This window comes from Ambystoma mexicanum, chromosome 2q (assembly GCF_040938575.1).
Source record: "Ambystoma mexicanum isolate Mex_15411 chromosome 2q, UKY_AmexF1_1, whole genome shotgun sequence".
In the NCBI taxonomy this organism is placed as follows: Eukaryota; Metazoa; Chordata; class Amphibia; order Caudata; family Ambystomatidae; genus Ambystoma; species Ambystoma mexicanum.
In genome coordinates this window covers 1,453,406,839-1,453,430,143 of record NC_090924.1, presented here as the reverse complement: position 1 = coordinate 1,453,430,143, position 23,305 = coordinate 1,453,406,839, and positions in this window count along the sequence as shown.

The window sequence follows — 23,305 nt, the reverse complement described above, 5'->3', positions numbered from 1 at the left end:
CTAATGTTGGCTTTGATTCACCTCAGATTACAAGAAGTACTTAAAACTAACTACGAAGAATTCTTTGGAGGAAAACACATTATTGTTTTCAGGGATCTTCTGCAATTTACACCAGTGAAAGGTGAGCCTATTTTTAAAACCTTAGGACACAAACTCTGCCATAAAACTGTTGGCAGCATAGGAAATGTCAACCTTTGGCAACATTTCCAATACAGAGAATTAACTGAAAACACGCGTCAATCTGCATACCTCACTTACGCCAAAATTTTAAAAAGTATTAGAGTTGGTGTACTATCCCAAGAAGCACAAGCAATATTGAAAACCCAGCACATGCATTCTCTTTATGGCGATAACGCATGTGCTACTGATGTTATGGAACAATTAGCGCACAAAAATGTCAATTGTATGGCCTTAATGCCAACTCTTGAAAGCTGTTCCAAATTCAATTAAACAATGTTAAAAAACGAAATGCAACCAATAATTGAAATTTGCTCAACAGACAAACTGGACATACATGGTATGACACTACCCATGTGTCAACAAGCCTAAATAACTTAGAAAATTCAATCTCCAACACAGCTGGGTTGGAAAAAATATTAAAATTATCCTTAAATTGTAGAGTAATGCTTAAACGTAACCTTGACGTGAAGCAAGGACTAGTTAATGCAGCACTGGGTACAGTTGTTGGCTTTCAAATATACCCACGTGACAGCAACATTCAGTTTGTCAATATTCTCTTCGACAAACTTTCAGAAGTAAAAAGGATAGGGCGCTGAACAGCTCGATCCCTTCTCTTCAAAGACATGTATGTACGTAGAGAACAATTTTCTCTCTAACTCTTGCATATGCAGTCACCATTCATAAATCCCAAGGTCTTACCCTAGACAAGCCATTGATAGATATTGGGAACATAGTCTTTAAAGAAGACATGAGCTATGTAGCACTGTTACGCTTACGTACACTTGACGGTCTATTTAGAATCAACTTTGATGCAAGTAAAGTAAACGCTGATATTCCATGCATTTTGGAATAGCCTACACTACGGTCACTGTACAACCCCCATCTGAAATCATATCCTGTTCCACAAAAAGGAAAATGTTGTAAAAGAAAACTAATTCAAACAGAAGTGCAACAGGATCTGACTGCAAATCCTTCAAAGAGAGTAAAAGAAGCTAATACTTCATCAATTACCACAACCAACGAATAACCTATTAGTGAAAGTAACTCAGGTATTTCTTCAAAGAAGGAATACAAACTCCGAAGAAATCACTCGGACACAGAACTATCTAGTCCATTTAAATTTTCAAATGTAACTGGTGTAAGTTGCTACGCAAATGTATCAATGAATATTCTATTTCAATTGCCACCAATTCTTAACAACATTTACTTACACAGTACAGACCAATTGTGTTTGCAAATGTTAGTCCTTCATAGAAACGCAACAAACAATCCTGACAACACGTACAGTGTTCATGGAATAAGACAAAAATTGGACTACTCTGCTGGAATGGTGAGGTTCACTATAAACTCACAAGAAGATCCACAAAAATTTCTAATGTACTTACTACAAGTACTGGAAAACAAAAAATATACCTATAAATGAAATCTTCCAGATTTCACACATGTGGAAACATACATGCACTCTCTGCAACAATGTGAAACAGGAACAAATCCCTAATGAGCACTTTGTGTATGTATCCATACCTAATTGTGAATCCATTCCATTTGAACAACTTGTACTAAATGCAAACCATGGCAGATTATGTACTATCTGCAATTCAGATAATCGCTTCACCTTACTAATACAAACACATAGAAACTACGTAACACTAATGCTTCTATGTTACAATGCAGATGGTACCAAAAACAACTGCAAGCTGACTGGTTTCACACATGGTCAAGTGTCACTTGGTAAGAAAACCTTCACAACAATAAGTATAATCTACCACACAGGAGCCAGAACCAATGCAGGTCACTTCACTGCATATATTAAAAAGAAATGTGGTTGGTTCAAATGTAATGATAGTACCATTACTCTAAAGCAGAGATTACCAGCAAATCTTACAAACGCTTATTTAATATTCTTAAAGCCAAAATTTAATAACTAATCTGTACTTCAACATTAACAAAAATGAAATTGAAAGACTATAACAGTTAGAATACGCCAACAGGTATCTAACTGCCCAAGATTGTATAACAACCACACAGATAAATGAATAGCACTAAATTGTAACAAAAAATACACAGTTAGAATAGGCCAACAGGTATCTAACTGCTTCAAAAATCTGCAACAAGCCAACAGATAGAACATTAACCAGAAACAACAAGTGAACACTCAAAGGAAACAAACAGTTTCTATCATAACATAAAATGTTTTTTTTTTAATCCGACAAGGATTTTTTTCCCCCAGACCCAATGATTTGAAAAACAAACACAGAAACTGATCAAAATGCACAGTACACTGGTTTGTAAACTAAATATGAAGGTTAAAAAAAGCTAAAATGTCTATTATGCAATGTAATAAGTCTTTATAAAATACATGCGCTAACATGCTATTTTCTTTTATCACAGAAATTGGAAAATAATATTTCCTCCAAGTACTAAAGTCATGTAAAAAATATATGGAATTTCAACAAATGAAACAGTAAGTATAATTTCAAAAATTTCAAATGTATTCGAATCGATACGTGTGATCTATGGCTCAAATACGGTGCAGTGGTTGTGGCCAGGGCCTAGAGTCTTGGGAGTATGGCCTAAGGCCTACGGCCTGCAGCCATGCACCCAAGACTCTAGGCCCTGGCCACAACCACCACAACATATCACACGCATGTTGGCTTACAAGTCATTAGAATGCAACAGTTTAACTGCAGCATATACTCAATTTTCACCCAGGACTCTAGGCCCTGCCCACACCTACCAGATAGATATTCAATTGTATGGGTGTGATGTATGGGTGTGATATGCTGCGGTGGTTGTGGCTAGGGCCCAGAGTCTTGGGTGTATTGGCTACCGACTACGGTGCTTATAACTTCAATACTTATAACTTTGGTTTTGGGTGCATGACCTGCGGCCATGTACCCAAGACTGTAAGCCCTGGCCACAACCACCGCAGCATATCACACCCATAGTGGCTTATAACTCAGTATCACACCCATAGAAGTGAGAATTTTAATTGCGGCATGTACTCAATTTTAATGTCCTCTGACACCACGCGTGTCCTTAGAACAGTTTCAATTTGCCTGCGCACAGCACGGACGGAATTTCAGTAATTATAAACATCCTGCATAGCGCGGGCATGGCGAATACATCAGTAGCACCTACCACCTAAACAAATACACTATTTCACCCATTGCTTACTCCCTAAACCTCCCCAAGCACTCTGACACACCAAAACACTCCCCAAAACTGCATTTCGCCTCTGTTCGCTGCCGCGCTGTCTGCGGATCCAAGATGTCGGGCGCATTGGAACAATCTGATGCACATGACCCCTCACTCCAGCCAATCGGCTGACACATCGCGTGTCCTCTGTCATGGCGCGAGCCAATTAGCCAATCTTTACTTTGTCTGCGGAGCGAACAGAAAGTGTCTCCGTGGAGCGGACATAGATATCACTAATTTTTTGAGACAAACTTTTTGGTAATTTTAAAGAAAACTACTGGACGGATTGGCACCAAATTTACAAAAGCACGCTTTCGGGACCAAGCTCCTGCCGCAAATTTGGTGAAAATCCGTCCAGCGGTTTCGGTTGTAGGTGTGCGCAAAGTTGTTCCCCCATTCAGTTTATGGGAAAAAAAGAGGTTTTGGTACCCCTCCATAACTTTTCCCCCCTGGACCAAAAATCACCAAACTTTACAAAAAATACAGAGTGGCCCATATACTTTTTTTGCAAAGTTTGGTGTGGCTTCGTCCAGGGGGAGCGAAGTTATAAGCCGCCCAAAAAGTACTCTTCCTATGGGTTTAGCAACTTAACCATAACTACACAGCCACTACCGTGGCGGTGTAATATATATATTACATGGCTTTTGCTCCCCATTTACGAATCCTCACCAAACTTTGCATATGAAGTATATGGCCTACTCTGCATTGTTTCGCTAAGTTTGGTGAGGTTTGGTCTGTGGGGGGGGGGCAAAGTTATAAGGGGGACCCAAAATTTCTTTTTTTTCCATAGACTGAATGGAGAAAACATTTCTGTCACGCCTACAGCCCAAACCACTGGACGGATTTTCACCAGATTTGCGGTAGGAATAGCGGCTTAGTCCAGAAAGCATGCTTTTGTAAATTTGGTGAAAATCCATCCAGTCGTTTTTTTTAAAACGACCAAAAAGTAGGTCTAAAAAAATTGTGATATCTATGTACACTCCACGGACACACTTCCCTGTTCGCTACGCGGACAGGACACCAATTGGTTAATCGGCTTGCGTCATGACCGCGGACATGCAACGTGTTCTCTGATTGGCTGGGATGAAGTGTGAGGTGTGTCACATTGTTTCGATGCGCCCGCCATATTGGATCCGCGGACATCCACAGACAGCGCGGCATGGAAGTGAGCATAAATCCCATTTTGGGGAGTGTGTTGGTGTGTAGGAGTGCTTAGAGAGGGTGGGGGAGTAAGAGAGGGGTCAAATGCTGTATTTGTTTCAGTGAAGAAGGCCTTGATGTGTTTGTGGTGTCCATGGTCACCACGGTTGTCCGCGGACATACTAAACACTGGGCACACTACTGGATATTTTACTTTAGTTTGATGTTGGTTTTGGGTCGTTAGTAGAGCATTGGGTGAAAAGGGTATGTATTGAAGAGTTTGTGCGTTGGTTGTAATTATTTTTTAGAATGTTAATTGAAGTGGATAGGTTTTGAGGTGGGTGTATTATGTTTTTGGGTTGGGTCATTTGGTAGGTGTTTTCTTCTATGGGTGTGTTATCCTGCGGTGGTTGAGGCCAGGGCCTAGAGTCTTGGGTGCATGGCCCAAGGGCCGTAGGCCATGCACCCAAGACTCTAGGCCCTGGTCACAACCACTGCAGCATAACACACCCATGCTACCTAACATTTTGACTGTGGTATGTGAGCTGCTTAGGGGAAATGTTTTCAAAAATGTGTGTACTGATTGGCAGTAGTGTAATGGTGTTTATAGGTGAGATGATGTGTGTTAGTTTGTTGGATTGTGTTCAGAATGTTGGTATTGAAGACTCTAGGCATTTTGGGTTGTATTTATTGGTGAGGTGTTCATTTGCATAACTGTGTTATGTTGCAGTGTTTGTGAGTCTAATTATTATATACTTACTGTTTCCTTTGTTTAGGCTGTATGTTGAGTTTTGGCCATGACATGCAGTCAAGATTGTAGTATTTCGCAACAAGCTCTGCAGCATAAGATACCCATGGAATCAAACATTTTGGATTGTGGGCTATGGTCAGGTGTTTTCTTGAATGGGTGTGTTATGCTGTGGTGTTTGTCCAATCATTATATACTTAGTGTTTGACTTTTTGTGTTTGTATCCAGTTTTTTCATGACATGGGTATTTGGAGCAGACATTTTTTTCAATACTGTGATAAAAGAATAAATCACATGTTAGTGTCGGTAGTTTATAATGAGTATTGCATTGCATAGTAGACATTTCTGTATTTTGTCGACCCTCATATTTAGTACTATAGAAGTACTATAGTTCAAACCAGTGTACTGTGCAATTTGCTCGGTTCCTGTGTTTGTTCATTGAATCATTGGGTCTGTGGGAAAGAAATCCAAGCTGGATTTAAAAAAAAAAACTTTCTCTCTTTCATTGATTTGGAAGTGGTGGTAGTATTGTTGCAATTAGATAGCAGTTGGTGTATTCTATTTGTTTATTTATTTTTCCATTTTAGTGGTATTCATATATCTGTTGGCTTGTTGCAGATTTTTGGGGCCGTTAGATACCTGTTGGCATAGTCTAACTGTATATTTCTTGTTTTATTTTAGTGGTATTTATTTATTGGTTTGCTTGTTGCAGAATCTTGGGTGAGTTAGATACCTGTTGGCGTATTCTTACTGTTTATTTCTTGTTTCATTTTAGTGATATTCATTTATCTGTTTGCTTGTTGCAGAATGTTGGGGCAGTTAGATACCTGTTGGCGTATTCTAACTGTTCATAGTTTTGAAGTTGAAGTTTTGTTTATGTTCATACACAGATTAGTTATTACATTTTGTTTAAGAATATTAAGTAAGGGTTTTCAAGATTTGCTGGTAATCTCTGTTTTAGAGTAATGGTATTATCATTGCATTCAAACCATCCACAATTCTTTTTTATATATGCAGTGTAGTGACCTGCATTGGTTTTGGCTCCTGTGTGGTAGATTATACCTATTGTTGTGAAGGTTTTCCTACCAAGTGATACTTGACCATTTGTGAATCCAGTCAGCTTGCAGTTGTTTTAGCATTACTATTACGTATTTACTATGTGTCTGTATTTTTAAGGTGGAACGATTATCACAGGTAGTACATAATCTGCCATGGTTTGCATTTTGTACAAGTTGCTGAAATGGAATGGATTCACAATTAGGTATGGATGCACACAAATCGCTCATTAGGGATTTGTTCCTGTGTCACATTGTTGCAGAGAGTGCATATATGTTTCCACATGTATGAAATATGGAAGATTTCATTTATAAGTATGTTTTGCTTTCCAGTACTTGTAGTAAGTACATTAGATATTCTTGTGGATCTTCTTGTGAGTTTATACTGAACCTTACCATTCCAGCACAGTAGTCCAATTCTTGTCTTATTCCGTGAACACTATACATGTTGTCAGGATTATTTGTTGCATTTCTATGTAGGACTAATATTTACAAACACAATTTGTCTGTTCTGTGTAAGTAAATGCTGTTAACAATTGGTGGCAATTGAAATAGAATATTCATTGCTACATTTGCATAGCAACTTACACCAGTTACATTTGAAAATTTGAATGGACCAGATAGTTCTGTGTCCGAGTGATTTCTTCAGAGTTTGTGTTCCTTCTTTGAAGAAGTACCTGAGTTACTTTAACTAATAGGTTCTTCTTTGATTGTGGTAATTGATGAAGTATTAGCTTCTTTTACTCTCTTTGAAGGATTTGCAGTCAGATCCTGTTGCATTTCTGCTTGAATTAGTTTTCTTTTACAACGTTTTCCTTTTTGTGGAACGGGATATGATTTCAGATGGGGGGTGTATAGTGAACGTAGTCTATTTTATTCTAAAATGCAAGGAATATCAGCGTTCACTTTACTTGCATCAAAGTTGATTAGAAATAGACTGTGAAGTGTACGTAAGCGTGATAGTGGTAGTGCTACATAGCTCATGCCTTCTTTAAAGACTGTGTTCCCAATATTTATCAATGCTTTGTCTAGTGTAAGACCTTGGGATTTATGAATGATGACTGCATATGCAAGAGTTAGAGAAAATTGTTCTCTACATACATACATGTCTTTGAAGAGAAGGAAGCGAGCTGTTGAGCGCCCTATCCTTTTTACTTCTGAAAGTTTGTCAAAGACAATATTGTCAAACTGAATGTTGTTGTCACATGGTTATTTTTGAAAGCCAACAACTGTACCCAGTGCCCCATTAACTAGCCCTTGCTCCACGTCAAGGTTACGTTTAAGCAGGGGGGCGTGGCTACGAGAGCCATGTAGGAGGACGCGTTCCAGCGGAGCTCCCGAGATCCTGAACAGATCCGGGCAAATCAGTGCAGTACGACTGCTTATTGAATACCGACGATATGCATGCCAGCGTGTGAAGGTGCTACCGAAGTACTGTGAACTTTTGGAGGTCATAGCAGCTACGACGGCTAAGATCGGAGAAGAAAAGTCGAGAGACGCTGAGAACAAAGGGCGACTCAAGATGGCCGACATAGGCCCGAGACGGGATTGAAAAGAGTTGCGGGAAGACCTAACCAGGTCAGCATGCAGTGCGCCCACTCATCATTCGGTAGACCTGCACATCCTCAGAACCATGTCCAGTAAGGCAGTGCGACCTAAGGCGAAACAGCCCACGCTGGACGACTTCACCAAAACGTCCCCGGGCCCGGACGCCACCAAGAATAAGGATGCACCGGCCGTAGGTAGCGCGACGACTTCGAGCTCTAACCAAGAAATCTTGGCAGCGATTGCGGACCTGAGAGCGGCCTGGGAGTCAAAATTAGAACTAGCTGTCTCTGAATTAAAAACGGCATTGGACCTCAAAGTTGGGGAGGTCCAGGAGGACGTCAATCTACTGAGACAAGATGTTAGGGTTCTGGCGGAGCGCACAGAGTCCCTGGAAAAAGAAGTTGGCCCGAATACGGCGGACTGTGCCACCCACAAGGCAAAACTGCACGCCCTAATCCAAAGGGTGGGCAACTTGGAAAGTAGAGTGGAAGAGGCGGAAGGACGGGCCCGTCGCAACAACATCCGCATTGTGGGCCTACCGGAGGGGACGGAGGGCCGTGACCCTACTGACTTTGTTGAGACCATGTTGCTGCAAGAGATATCCGGAGGGGCCTTGTCCCAAGGCTTCGCAGTGGAGAGAGCACATAGAGCCCTAACGAGGAGGCCGCCTCCCGGAAACCCGCCCAGACCCATCATTGCCAAAATTCTTAACTATCGTGATCGGGAAAGAATATTAGAACATTTTCGAAAAGGAGGCACGATCAAGAGAGGAGCAGCAAACATCACGGCGTATCCGGATTACACCCTAGCTGTGCAGCGGAGCCGCATGAACTTTGGGACTGTGAAACGGAGGCTGAGGGAGGCAGGTTACAAATATATGTTGCTTTACCCTGCAAAGCTGAAGGTCATACAGGCGCATAAAACTTTATTTTTCGAGACCCCAGAGGACGCCATGGAGTGGCTCGACGCACAGGGGTGCCCTCAAGAATCGGCGGACCGGCCCCAGAAGGACTCGGAGGAGCTGCGGAAGACGTAAAATGGCGTCGCAAGATGGCGCGACTCATGGACCCTGAGACTTGATTATAGTTGGTTCGGAACCTTCGGTATGGAAGGTCAGTTGGTTGTACTGTTTGTCACAAACATTGAGATTATCATTGAACGGGAGCCCCATGGAGCGATACTCTCTCCCCACAATAGCTTAGGTTAGGTGGCCATTAGGGCGACCTTACCCTACTGGGCTCTGTGCACGGACCGGTGTTTGCGGAACCAGATGTGGGGGTGCCTGAGCTCTTTTGTTGAAGCTGGGCAACAGTTGGGGTGTGTGGTGTTGGGGGGAGGGTGGGAGAGAGAGGGGAAAGGGAGTTGGAGTTTGGTTGTGTGTGTGGTTAGTTTGGGAATGAGCTTATTCGCGGAGTGGCTGCAGTGGGACGCCTTCTGTGTCATGAGAACCGCTGGAGGTTCCCGTAAGTGGGGTGGGAAGACACATAGCTGCCATGGGTGACCTCAAGATTGCCACCTGGAACGTCCGAGGCCTCAATAATTACCTGAAAAGAAATAAAGTCATGTTGTATCTTAAACGACAGAAGATCGACATTGCCCTACTACAAGAAACACACCTGGCCCAACATAAACTAGACCTTGTAAAGAAAAAATGGGGTGGTACAGTGGTGGGCTCCCCGTACTCGGCCTATGCCAGAGGTGTGCTGATCTGGGTGGCCCCGCATGTCCCACTCAGAATTGTACGAGAGGAGGTAGACACGGAGGGTAGGCTGGTAATACTGAGGGTACTGATTGAGAACAGAGGACTGAGTATTATTAATACATATGCCCCCAATCAGAATACTGCTGTATACTTCAGGACTCTATGTACACGCCTGGGCCCGTGCGCAGGGGAACCGATCATCTGGGGGGGGACTTTAACTGTGTTCTTGACCCCAGGATAGATAGGTCCGACAGTAAAGTAGACAGGCCCACCCCAGCGGCCAGGGCTCTACGGGTACTATTAGACGACTATGGACTAGAAGATGTCTGGAGATTGAAACACCCCACGGCCTTGCAGTACTCTCATTATTCGGCCCCTCAACAGTTGCACACGAGACTAGATTACTTCTTTGCTACGCCAGAAGTGGCGATAACAACTACACAGGTTGAATACAGAGCGAGGGTCCTGTCGGACCATTCGCCCTTGGTGATGGCCTGGCAATATAGCCGCCCCAGAGTGCGGATTCCAACATGGCGCCTTCGGGCGGAGGCGCTCAGAGACCGGGTCTTTAGAGAAGATATTAGAGAGACGATTACAAGGTATTTTGAGGAGAACACGGGCAGTGTGGATTCGGCTGGTACACTTTGGGAGGCCTTCAAGGTGGTAGTGAGGGGTGACGCTATTTCTAAATCAAAGGGCCTTCAGGGGGGGGGTTTAGCTGAGCTGGAGAAAGTGGAAAAAGAATTGGAGCGTGAATGTACCAGAGGGGGAGGGGACACAGACCTAGTACTCGAATTACAACAACGATGCTCAGAGCTTTGGGAGCGGCTTTGCGACCTCAATTACAGGAAATACGTGGAGAGGCAACATGCAGGATGTGACAAAACTGGTCGCCTACTGGCATGGCTTTATAAGAGGGAAACCCCCAGGGCCCCGGTCATGATGATAGAAAGGGAAGACGGAGAGGAGGCTCACACTCAGGAAGAGGTTAACGCTGCTTTCTTAGATTATTATAAAGTGCTGTATGAGGACAAAGGGGAAGACAATCTGGATAAAATCAGGGACACACTGGAAGATATAGAACTGCCCAGGATTAGTGCAGAGGAAAGGGAGGAGTTAGATGGCCCCATTACGCTAGATGAACTGGAAGAGGTGGTGAAACGGCTGCCTACTTGCAAGACCCCGGGCACTGATGGACTCCCGAGTGAGTTCTACAAAAAGTATAGCGCAGAGATACTCCCCCCTATGCTGGAGATGTATAACGAATCATTCGAGGGAGGCCGATTGCCAGACACGCTCAGAGAAGCGCTGATCGTGCCACTACCCAAGCCTAACAAGCCGAGACAACACTGTGGATCGTACAGACCGCTGTCGATGTTGAACCAAGACAGTAAGATCCTGACAGCGGTCTTGGCGGACAGGCTACGCAAGGTCATCGGCAGACTGATACACTCGGATCAGACAGGTTATGTCCCTGGCAGGAATATAACTCATAATCACAGGCGGCTCCACCGAGTGATAGAAGAAGCGAACAGAAGAGATGAGGAAATGGCAGTGATCTCCCTAGATGCAGTTAAGGCGTTTGATTCGGTGAGGTGGCCGTGGCTGTTTGCGGTCCTGAGGGAATATGGGTTTGGGCCAGGCTATATCAGATGGGCGAGACTACTGTATAGCCAGCCAACGGCTAGGGTGCGTACGGGATCAGTGATATCCGATAAGTGGCACCTAAGTAGGGGTACTAGGCAGGGATGTCCTTGGTCCCCGATGTTATACATATTGGCCTTGGAACCCTTAGCGGTATATCTTAGACAGCAATATGACCTGGTGGGCATCAAGGTGGGAGGAAAGAGCCATTTGATATCCTTATATGCCGATGACTTGCTGCTGTACTTAAAGTATCCGGAAGAGAACCTCCATTATGTTTTGGAGGTCATGCAGAAGTATGCCGAATTGTCCGGCATAGCGGTTAATCCCGGCAAGTCGAGCATGTTCCCCCTAGGGTACTATTCGAGGGTCCCCACGGAACGCTTACCGGTATTGCCCGTGCCTTGGGCAGCCGAGTCCTTCCGATACCTCGGAATAGACATATATCACACTGTGGGAAACGAACATCTGCATAACACTGAGGTTGCTGTGGATAAAATCCGTGCGTCTATGCGATTTTGGGAAAAGCTGCCGCTAGCGATGATAGGGCGAGGGGCGTTGCTTAAAATGGTTGTCTTGCCTAGACTGCTGCATTTCTTCAACAACATACCATACTTAATAGCTAGGAAGTTCTTTACCAAACTCGACAGTATGTGCAGGGACTTCCTATGGCACGGCACTCGCAACCGAGTGGCGCTGTGGAAGCTACAAAACTTCTACGATAAAGGAGGGATTAAATTACCACATTTTGAGGCCTATTATGTAGCGAGCCAATTGCAATATGTTACACAGTGGCTCTCTGATGAGGAATCTCCCGAGTCCAGGTTGGTTGGGACAGATTGCACCCCGTTTTATTTGAAGGAGATCATCTGGGTCCCTAGACAAGACTTAAATCTTCGCCCTGGTATGCTGTTACTTGGGTGGAAAATGTGGCGTAGAGCATGCCGGCTACTGGAAAGCCCGGATCCGTGTTCGCCGCAGGTGCCACTGGTTGCCTTGACTGCGGGGGATGGTCAACTTAGAAAAACGATCAGAATGTACTGGGAACCGGTTGGGTTGGCCACGTTAGGAGATATATGGCAAGATGGGGCCATCAAGGATTTTGCAGACCTAGAAGAAGAAGCTGGGTTACATGGGGGCCAATACGTTACATACCTCAGGTTGGTACGGATTATCCGAAAATCTTGGCCTGAGACGGTGTTAGCGGAGGATCCGGACGCCCTGATTGATACAATATATGACATATCAGAGGGCGGACACGAGATCTCCAGATTGTATGAGGTGGTGATGTCCCGAGTGGGAAAGGACTTGACAGACTTGAGACTAGAATGGGAAATGGAGGTGGGGGTTCAGATGACTGATGGGATGTGGGAACGGGCTCTGGGATATCATAAAAAAGTGTCCAGAAATGCTAGATTACAGCAAATCCAACTATATATCACACACAGAGCGTATATGACCCCCAAGAGAATAGCTAAGTTTGCGAACTCGGGCAGGCAGGCATGCCCGAAATGTAACGAGGAGGACGCGGACATGACGCATATGTTCTGGTCCTGCCCAGTAATCGAAGTCTTCTGGAGAGAAGTGTCACAGAAGTTGGCTGACAAAGGGGTCCCGATAAGCATTGACACGACCTGGGCTTGCCTTCTAGGGGGGTCCCCCAGACCGAAGAACACCAGACATCTGGGGAAACTGAGAGACCTAGCGTATATACTCGCTAAGAGGAGGATAGCTATGAACTGGAAGCAATGCTACAAACCTAGGATAGAGATGTGGTGGAGGGATCTCCAAAAATGGGCGGAAGCCGAAACCATGGTCTGGCAAGAGGCATGCAGTAAATGCGGGGAGGAGGATGTGGGCAACCTAGTAGCCTGGAGGTCATTAGTCACTGGTCTGTTTGGGGTACGAGGAGAACCTACTGCCTCGGAGGAGGAAGTCACCCGGCCACACCAGGTCGATACGGAACTACCCTGTGGATGAGCTCGTGGGGGGGAGGGGGGGAGTGTAGTGTTGTGTTTTGTTAAGTGTTTATTGTCTTATTGTATATAATGTCACAAGTTTGTTTATACTGTTTTCACTTAAAACAAAATAAAAATATATTTAAAAAAAAAAAGGTTACGTTTAAGCATTACTCTACAATTTAAGGATAATTTTAATATTTTTTCCAATCCAGTTGTGTTGGAGATTGAATTTTCTAAGGTATTTACTCTTGTTGTGGCTTGCTGACACATGGGTAGTGTCATACCATGTACGCCCAGTTTGTATGTGGAGCAAATTTCAATTATTGGTTGCATTTCTTTTTTTAACATTGTTTCATTGAATTTGGAACAGCTTGCAAGAGTTGACATTAAGGCCATACAGTTGACATTTTTGTGCGCTAATTGTTCAGTAGCACATGCGCTATTGCCATAAAGTGCATGGATGTGCCGGGTTTTCAATATTGCTTGTGCTTCTTGAGATAGTACCCCAACTCTAATACTTTTTAAAATGTTGGGGTAAGTGAGGTCTGCAGATTGACACATGTTGTCTGTTAATTCTCTGTATTGTAAATGTTGCCAAAGGTTGACATTCCCTATGCTGCCGACAGTTTTACGGCAGAGTTTGTGTCTTAAGGTTTTAAAAATAGGTTCACCTTTCACTGGTGTCAATTGCAGAAGATCTGCGAAAACAATAATGTGTTTTCCTGCAAAGAGTTCTTCGTATTTTGTTTTAAGTACTTCTTGCAATATGAGGTGAATCAAAGCCAACATTAGGTTGGAGACCATGCTCACTTCATCCATAGTAGCATTTTCAGTTGTTTTAATACTCTGCACAGTTCCATTGCAGCTTCTGTAGAAAGTTTGTAATAGTCTAATTTGTTTTGGTGTTCTACTGGAAGGAGTAGTAATCGGTGTAAAGTGACACCACCTATGTTGTAGGCAGCTTAACCTCTGGGAGCAGTTACAACAGCTGACAGTTTGTTGTTTGTCAGTTGTTGAAGGAACTTGCTGATGATTTTGATTAAGAATGTTTTGCCTGAACCAGCTTCACCACGTACAGCAGTATAGGTTTGTAATTTTGGCAGGTAAATTCTTTATTTTCGTGTTGTACACCATGTGCAATTTCTTTTGTTACTTCTCTGAAAATGGTGCACTGGTCTTTGTTAAGTTTTGATTGTAGTACAGTGAAGTCTTCTGTAGCTTTTTCATATTGACACATGGTGTTTTCTACTTCTGTAATAGCTAATTCTGCCTCATTTGCTATTAGTGGCTGTCCCAGTGGTTCTTGGCTTCCTTTTACAGAAGGTTGACTACTGTCGGGAGTGTCCTTATCTAGTTGGGCCTGGAGTTCTTCTTCGTGTTGCTGTTCATTGTGCAACATTGTTTTGTACTGCGTAAAGTTCACATCGGTGATAGTTGCTTTCATTTGCTGTGAAAGCGTCTTCATAGCAGTCATAGTTATCTAGTATCTCTTCTTCTTTTCTCCATGGTTTAAAAAAGTTGCAGTAGGGACATGTGATATAGTTCTTTCTGTTGAGGAGTTTTTAATGACAATTTGACATGATTAATTATGCTTCGTTTGGTAAGTTTCACTAAGCTGCCTTCACAATCTGTCACTCTATATCTACCTTTTGTTCATCAGGTTTTATATTATTTTTGCATGCAAAGTTGTGGGCTTTATGGTATAGACACATGGTTTTCAAAGTGGTACTCCTGTTCGGGTAGTATGTGTCTAGTAAATTGTTTTTCAAAATGTCTTGGCTGTTGGGATCATTTTTGGCTAATGTTTCTATGTCCTCATATGATTTGAGAACTCTTTTTCTAGATTTAGCTGGACCAAAACTTAGCCATAATATATTTTCATATTTTCCATACAAGGCAGTACCGGTTAAACTGTCTGCAGCTTCATAGCAGCCACATTCTCTATGGGAGAGCATTTTTATGCCTATACTGTACAGTTTCTGTGATAGTATTTTGTCAGATGATATGTCATCCCAGAGGTCTTGAAGCTCTGTTTTTTCTGCTTTGGTTAAGAAGGCTGTGGCATATCGTGCAACTATAATGGAATTGTCTGCAATGTACTGCACATCTATATTTGCATTCCATACGAGGGCAATGATTGCATTGTAATCATTGATGTATTTTGATCCTTCTGTTCGTTTATGTAATATGTGTTTTTAGGTGATTTACCTTTGACACTATGGGCCTCATTCCGAGGTTGGAGGTTGGAGGTAGCCATGGTGCTATTCATATAACGTTTTTCATAACCTCGTCCACTGCTTTGTATGGCAATTTGGTTTATTTGCTTTTGTTTGTATGCTTCTTCATTGAAATATGGTTCTGTGCTTGTGGTGTGACTCCATTCACCTCCACAGAGATATGTTAATATGCCTTTTATTGAGAAGTCTTTTTTGTAGTTTAGTACTTAGTTTTGTTAGTGGTTTCATTCTCTTTAAAATTAAAATAAATAATTTCCCTTTGAGAAGGATTGCACTGCCTATGAGAGCTTCTATGATTCATTTTCTACAGTAGGTTTTAAGGGTTGTACGTGATTTCTCTTCTGTTTTTATAAGGTTCTGAAGGAATCTGTGGCGGAACATTTTTTGTAAAATATTTTTTTTTCGTATGCTTACTTGTGGCTACATCAAGATTTATAGATGCAGTGTTAGCACTAGTGGTAGCTGCTGTCTTGTTAATCACTTTCGTTTTGTTTTACATTTTGGAAGAGGAGGCAAAGTTTTTGTACTGGAAGCTTGTTTTGATTCGCTTAATGACTGTATTAGCTGTTGTGTTTGAACTTTTTGCACAAACTCTGCTAGAGGTGGATGCTTATTTTGGAGATTTTTATTTTTATTTTGTTTACTTTTGTGCTGCTTTCCACGGAGTTGCTTTTTGGTAGGCATTCTTTGGGGTCTGTTGGAGAAAAAAGAAAGTGTGGGTTTGGATCTTGTGCAGTGTATGTGTGCTTTGTGCATGAGTGCCTGAGTATGATGGTAAGTATGTTTGTAGAGGTGTGTGATTGTGCAATGGGCTGCTACTTCAGGGTGGGAAGGCTATTCTTGTATTTGTGTGTTACTATACTGGTTTTCAGATGACAATACAAAGTATACAGCTCGTGAGGGGAAGCACTTATACTGAATCTAATGTTGAAGGGTTAATACAATTGTTTGTTCTACAATACTACAATTCTACAGTGTTTGAGTAACAGTTAGAACATTATGGCAGTATTGCACTTACTTTTTTGGATGGAAAGAGTAGGTTTCTTCTGAGTTCTGGTTCATACTTCAGACGCTGCTGCTTTTCAGGAGAGTGATCTTCACTGCTATTGTGAAAGAAGGAAGTTAGTAAATATGTGTGTTAATAGCACTGTTGTTAATGTAGACATGGATTTCTTTGTTTTTGCAGTGGTATTGTTTTCTGATAACTGTGCATAGCATGTACATGCACTTTCCTTTGCCTATGTGCATTCTGTATATTTTATTTAGAATCTGTTGGTTGAACGTGCTTTAGAAATGATTACAATAGTAAGTGCACAGAGCAGACTTGGCTTCTTAAGGCAGCGTTATTGGATGTTAGGAGATAGGAGATAGAAGAAATAATTGTATGCTTTTTTTGCTATTTTTACAGGGTAAATAGCAGGAACTGTAGGGAAAAGTATGCAATAGATGCATTTGTGAAGATGTGGGAAATAAAGCAGAAGGGTTTGATGGGTTCAGCAGCCTATTGCTCAGCAGGTGATTACCAAACTACTGGGTGATCCTGTGGTGCTTGGCGATGGGAGAGTCTGAAATAAAGTAAGGATGCAATGAAGGATATGGTACTTGTGTTGCAGACTGGAGGGAAGGCGGGATGTTGTATGTAATGCTTTACAACACTGTACATAGTTGCATGGCTGCACCTGTGCATACTTTGTTTGTTTGTTTATTCTTTTATATTGCGTGCCAGACCCGAAGGTATGAGGGCGCAGGAGCAGCAAGGTTATTCTCAGCTTGGTTACAGTGCTGTACAGTAATTTACAGTGTGTACATAGGTTGATACAGCTGCAATGGATCCAGTAATATGCAGTTTACAGTTTACAGGTATACATGGTTACATGATTAGTAAGGGCGAGGTCAGTTATTGGTCATTATTCTTTAACCACTGAATGTAGCTATGCCTAAAGTGGGGATAGGTTTGAGGTGTCCTAAGGGTGGGTGGTAAAGAGTTCCAGTGTTGGGCTGCTTTAACCTAGAAGCTGTTGCCACCCATTTTGGTTCGATTGAATCTGGGAACTGTAAGTAAGTTAGCATTAGTGGATCTGGTGGGCCTGTTAGGGGTGTATCTTTTTATTCTGTCAGCTAAGTAGCGGGGAGCTGCATTATTGAGGCATTTGTGTGTTAAGGAGGCTACTTTGAGCAGGAGTTTGCTGGTGTACATTCTAGAACAGAATGGGCAATGAGCTGGAATGAGAGAGCTGTCTAGATTGGAAGAACAGTTGTAGAGGCAGTGGTGTTGTTTCGGCTGGAAGCCTTTAAAATTATATTGGCTATATGTGTGCATAAATAAAAATGCATGTACTCATCCGTGCTGCGTGTCATTTTATAACACACTAGAAAACCTTTTGCTATAATTATACTGTTATTTGTCCCATCATTTAGCATGAAATGACACTTTGTTAGATAGCTGTGTATGTTTTGTCTGATAACTATTATAATCATTTCTAAAGGAGGTACACATGATAGAATGTATGTTAAATATGCAGAATGTATAGAAAGGAAATTGTATGTACATCCTATGCACTATAATACATTAGATGCTATCATGGTTGAAATGTGGATACATAGGTGACAGTGGTTACAGAAATGATGGAATGAGTGAACAAAATAATAGTCTGCACATTACAGTAACTAATATGGGTAAATAAAAATGTGGCGAGCAGACAGGTTTGCAAGTTTCACTTGATCATAGCAGATGGGAGAAATTACAGTAAGCTTTTTTTACAGGTTATGCAGGGTAAGTGGCAGTTTCCTCATTTACATGCATTTATACAAGAGCTGTACATATACTCTGCAGGAAATAGTCATACCTGTAGTTTGTGTTCATGCATGTGGATGTGCATGAATCTACAAGTAGAAATGTTGGAGAGCTTTGTAGTAGTTGCTGTAGGTGCTTTGCAATCACAGCCCAATTGTGCTCAGAGTGATCAATAGTACATCTAAAGTGCTGAACTGTAATGATGGAGTTAGATGTAGAGTTCTTGGATGTGATTGGTGGATGGTTGTGTGACTGCTTAATAGTAGCCAAGGAGGGAATGGTGTAGAGAGTGAAGTGGAAAGGGTAGAAGGGCTGCCCCAGTGTTACGCGCTCTGCGGACACTGCAGCTGTTCGCGGACAGGGCGTGTCACATCAGGGATTTCTCAGCAAATCCAGCATGGAAAGGGGACTATAGGGATTAGCCAATCAGGTGTTGAGGTTCTGCTTTGTATTGAGAGAGGTTTTGTGTAGTGAAGATGGCAGAGGAGGAGAAAGTCAGGGTGTTGGTTCTTGGAGATATGTTTGTGAATGGTTTGGAGCAGTATGCCAAATGTAGGAATATGGCTAACAATTTTGACGTAAAAGGAGTGGAGGTGGTGTGGAGCACTGTGCCTAGTTTCAATTTGCAGACAATGCTAGAAGTGTGTCAAGATATGGCTAGGGTTAACAGTCCACATGTGGTTGTCCTGCACTGTGGTGCATTCCATTTGGGCTATGTCAGTGCCCCCACTTTGTTGAAAGATCTGGAAAACCTGGTTCAGGCAGTAATGAAAGTACTTCCAAATGCCAAGGTTATTTTTTCTATTGTGTTACCTAGGGCAATATGGGACAATAGTTCTGTTTTTTTTTTCCTTAGCAAAATGTTGCTAGCTGTTTAATCAACCGAGGCATGTTTGCTTTTATGATTAGAGCTGGCATGTTTTTTTGCAACAATGACAACATTGATTCTGGTAATGTTGGTTACTTTAAAGCAGATGGCATGTCTTTATCTTTTATGGGAAATGCCATACTGTTTTGGAACATAAGGATTGCTTCGGAGAAGCTAATGTGAAGATATTTGGAGAAAAATAAGGACATTAAAAAAATGTACAAAAAGAAAGGTGTTTTGAAGCATCTGCAAACAACCCAAAAAAAGGCTCTTTTCAGAGCCAACCTCAAAGGGGAAATGGGGACACTACTTAAATTTTCATTTCCCACTCTCAGATTTTTCAATTTGTCTGCGGACACAGTGGTTGTGCATGGACAACATGTATTACATACATGGATTTTGAGGTTGAGAGGCATGCAAATGAGACTTAGCAGAGCAAGGGATTGGTTAATAAGGTTTACTGGGTGTAATGTCTAAGGAGAGACTTTGTCAGAAAGTCTTTTTCCTGAGAGGAGAGCAGATAGCTATGGCTGTGTGTTTCAGAATGCAGATTGTCTGGATTATGGGAAATTCGTGGATACATTGGTTGGAGGTGTATGCAAATTGCTGTGGAGTGGCTGCACATCTTTGATTCCCTCATGTGGAAGTGCACTGGCATGGAGTGTGTGGAATGAAGGGGCTGGATTTGGTACCGCTTTGTGCTACTTTGGTGACACAGTGTCATCCAGACATTATTATTATTCATTTTCTCGGCTAATGGAGACTTGAAATAAAAGGCGAGCAACAGGAAGAAAAGGGAAAGAAAAAATCACAGTCTCTTTTCTACATCGTCAAAATTTGCTTGTTTTAACCAACTTTTCTGCTTGTGGTGTGCAGAAATTTCTCATAAATCTTAAAGAAACCTTGTAAAAATCGCTAGTGGTGATTCAATCTTGTAAATAAAAAGAAGGACATGGGAAAGTCATAGACATGTTTCCAAAATGCCGAGTAATTTTTACTCGTATTGCGCAGAGACATATGTGGCTGCATTCTTCTTCATTTGGTCAACAAATGGAGAAAGCGAAGCTCAATGTCAACCAGGCTGTTTGTGCCTTTTTGAGAGATGTTTGTCAATGACATTTGTGATGTTATCTTTGATGTCCTGGGTGTTAGTCTTAGCAGTGCACAGTGGTGGCGCGAGTTATGGTTGCTTAGCTTACCATAACTGACGAATTTCAGGGGGTTTTCAGTTTTACATGTAACCATAACGTCCCTTTAACAAAGTGCTTTTACTGAATATATTACACAGACACGGTAGTGTTTAGTTATGGTTAAGTTGCTGTTTCCATAGGGAGAGCAGTTTTTGTGTGGCTTATAACTTTGCTCCCCCTGGACGAATCATCACCAATCTTTGCAAAAAAAAGTATATGGGCCACTCTGATTTTTTCTGCAAAGTTTGGTGATGTTTGGTCCAGGGGGGAAAAGTTATGGAGGGGTCCCAAAACATCTTTTTTTCCCATAGACTGAATGGGGGAAAAACTTTGCGCACGCCTACAGCCCAAACCGCTGGACGGATTTTCACTGAATTTGCGGCAGGAGCTTGGTCCCGAAAGCATGCTTTTGTAAATTTGGTGCGAATCCATCCAGTAGTTTTGTTTAAAACAACCAAAAAGTGTGTCTAAAAAAATTAGTGATATCTATGTTCGCTCCGCGGACAAGATAATGATTGGCTAATGAGCTCGCGTTATGACCGCGGACATGCAACATGTCCACCGATTGGCTGGAGTGAGGCGCGATGTGCGGCAGATTGTTCGGATGTGCCCGACAAATGCAGTTTTGGGGAGTGTTTTTGGTGTGTCAGAGTGCTTGGGGAGGTTTAGAGAGTAAGAGATGGGTGAAATATTGTATTTGTTTAGGCGGCAGGTGCTAATCGTGTATTCGCCATGGCCACACTGTCCAGGATAGTATTTCCATCCGTGCTATGCGCAAGCAAGTTGAAACTGTTCTAAGGACACGCGTGATGTCAGCGGTCATTAAAATTGAGGACATGCTGCAGTTAAAATGTTTCATTCTATGGGTTTGGTAATGGCTTATGAGCCACCATTGGTGTGATATGCTGCGGTAGTTGTGGCCAGGGCCTAGAGTCTTGAGTGCATGGCCGCAGGCCATAGGCCGTAGGCCATACACCCAAGACTCTAGGCACTGGCACAACCACCGCAGCATATCACACCCATACATCACACCCACAGAATCGAATATCTATGAGATGGTTGTGGGCAGGCCCTAGAGTCTTTGGTGTATGGCATATGACCTACGGCCTGCGGCCATGCACCCAAGACTCTAGGCCCGGGCCACAACCACCGCAGCATATCACACCCATGGTGGCTGTCCAGGATCTAGAGTCTTGGGTGCATGGCACTTTTTTGTTATGCTACACACTATTTGTTTGTTTCCTTTGAGTGTTCACTTGTTGTTTCTGGTTAATGTTGTATCTGTTGGCTTGATGCACATTTTTGAAGCAGATAGATACCTGTTGGCGTATTCTAACTGTGTATTTTTTGTTACAATTTAGTGCTATTCATTTATCTGTGTGGTTGTTATACAATCTTGGGCCAGTTAGATACCTGTTGGCATATTCTAACTGTTTATAGTCTTTTAATTGCATTTTTGTTAACGTTGAAGTACAGATTAGTTAAATTTTGATTTTAAGAAGCTTAAATAAGCGGTTGTAAGATTTGCTGGTAATCTGTGCTTTAGAGTAATGCTATTATCATTACATTCGAACCATCCACATTTCTTTTTAATATATGCTGTGTAGTGACCTGCATTGGATGTGGATCCTGCGTGGTAGATTATACCTATTGTTGTGAAGGTTTTCTTACCAAGTGACACTTGACCGTGTGTGAATCCAGTCAGCTTGCCATTGTTTTTGGTACCATCTGCATTGTAACGTCGAAGCATTAGTATTACGTAGTTACTATGTGTTTGTATCAGTAAGGTGGAGCGATTATCTGAATTGCAGATAGTACATAATGTGCCATGGTTTGCATTTTGTACAAGTTGCTGAAATGGAATGGATTCACAATTAGGTATGGATGCACACAAATCGCTCATTAGGGATTTGTTCCTGTGTCACATTGTTGCAGAGAGTGCATATATGTTTCCACATGTATGAAATCTGGAAGATTTCATTTATAAGTATGTTTTGCTTTCCAGTACTTGTAGTAAGTACATTAGACATTCTTGTGGATCTTCTTGTGAGTTTATACTGAACCTTACCATTCCAGCACAGTAGTCCAATTCTTGTCTTATTCTGTGAACACTATACATGTTGTCAGGATTGTTTGTTGCATTTCTATGAAGGACTAATATTTACAAACACAATTTGTCTGTTCTGTGTAAGTAAAGGCTGTTAACAATTGGTGGCAATTGAAATAGAATATTCATTGCTACATTTGCATAGCAACTTACACCAGTTACATTTGAAAATTTGAATGGACCAGATAGTTCTGTGTCCAAGTGATTTCTTCAGAGTTTGTGTTTCTTCTTTGAAGAAGTACCTGAGTTACTTTCACTAATAGGTACTTCTTTGGTTGTGGTAATTGATGAAGTATTAGCTTCTTTTACTCTCTTTGAAGGATTTGCAGTCAGATCCTGTTGCATTTCTGCTTGAATTAGTTTTCTTTTATAACGTTTTCCTTTTTGTGGAACAGGATATGATTTCAGATGGGGGGGTGTATAGTGAACGTAGTCTATTGTATTCTAAAATGCAAGGAATATCAGCGTCCACTTTACTTGCATCAAAGTTGATTAGAAATAGACTGTGAAGTGTACGTAAGCGTGATAGTGGTAGTGCTACGTAGCTCATGCCTTCTTTAAAGACTGTGTTCCCAATATTTATCAATGCTTTGTCTAGTGTAAGACCTTGGGATTTATGAATGGTGACTGCATATGCAAGAGTTAGAGAAAATTGTTCTCTACGTACATACATGTCTTTGAAGAGAAGGAATCGAGCTGTTGAGCGCCCTATCCTTTTTACTTCTGAAAGTTTGTCAAAGACAATATTGTCAAACTGAATGTTGTTGTCACGTGGTTATTTTTGAAAGCCAACAACTGTACCCAGTGCCCCATTAACTAGCCCTTGCTCCACGTCAAGGTTACGTTTAAGCATTACTCTACAATTGAAGGATAATTTTAATATTTTTTCCAATCCAGCTGTGTTGGAGATTGAATTTTCTAAGGTATTTAGTC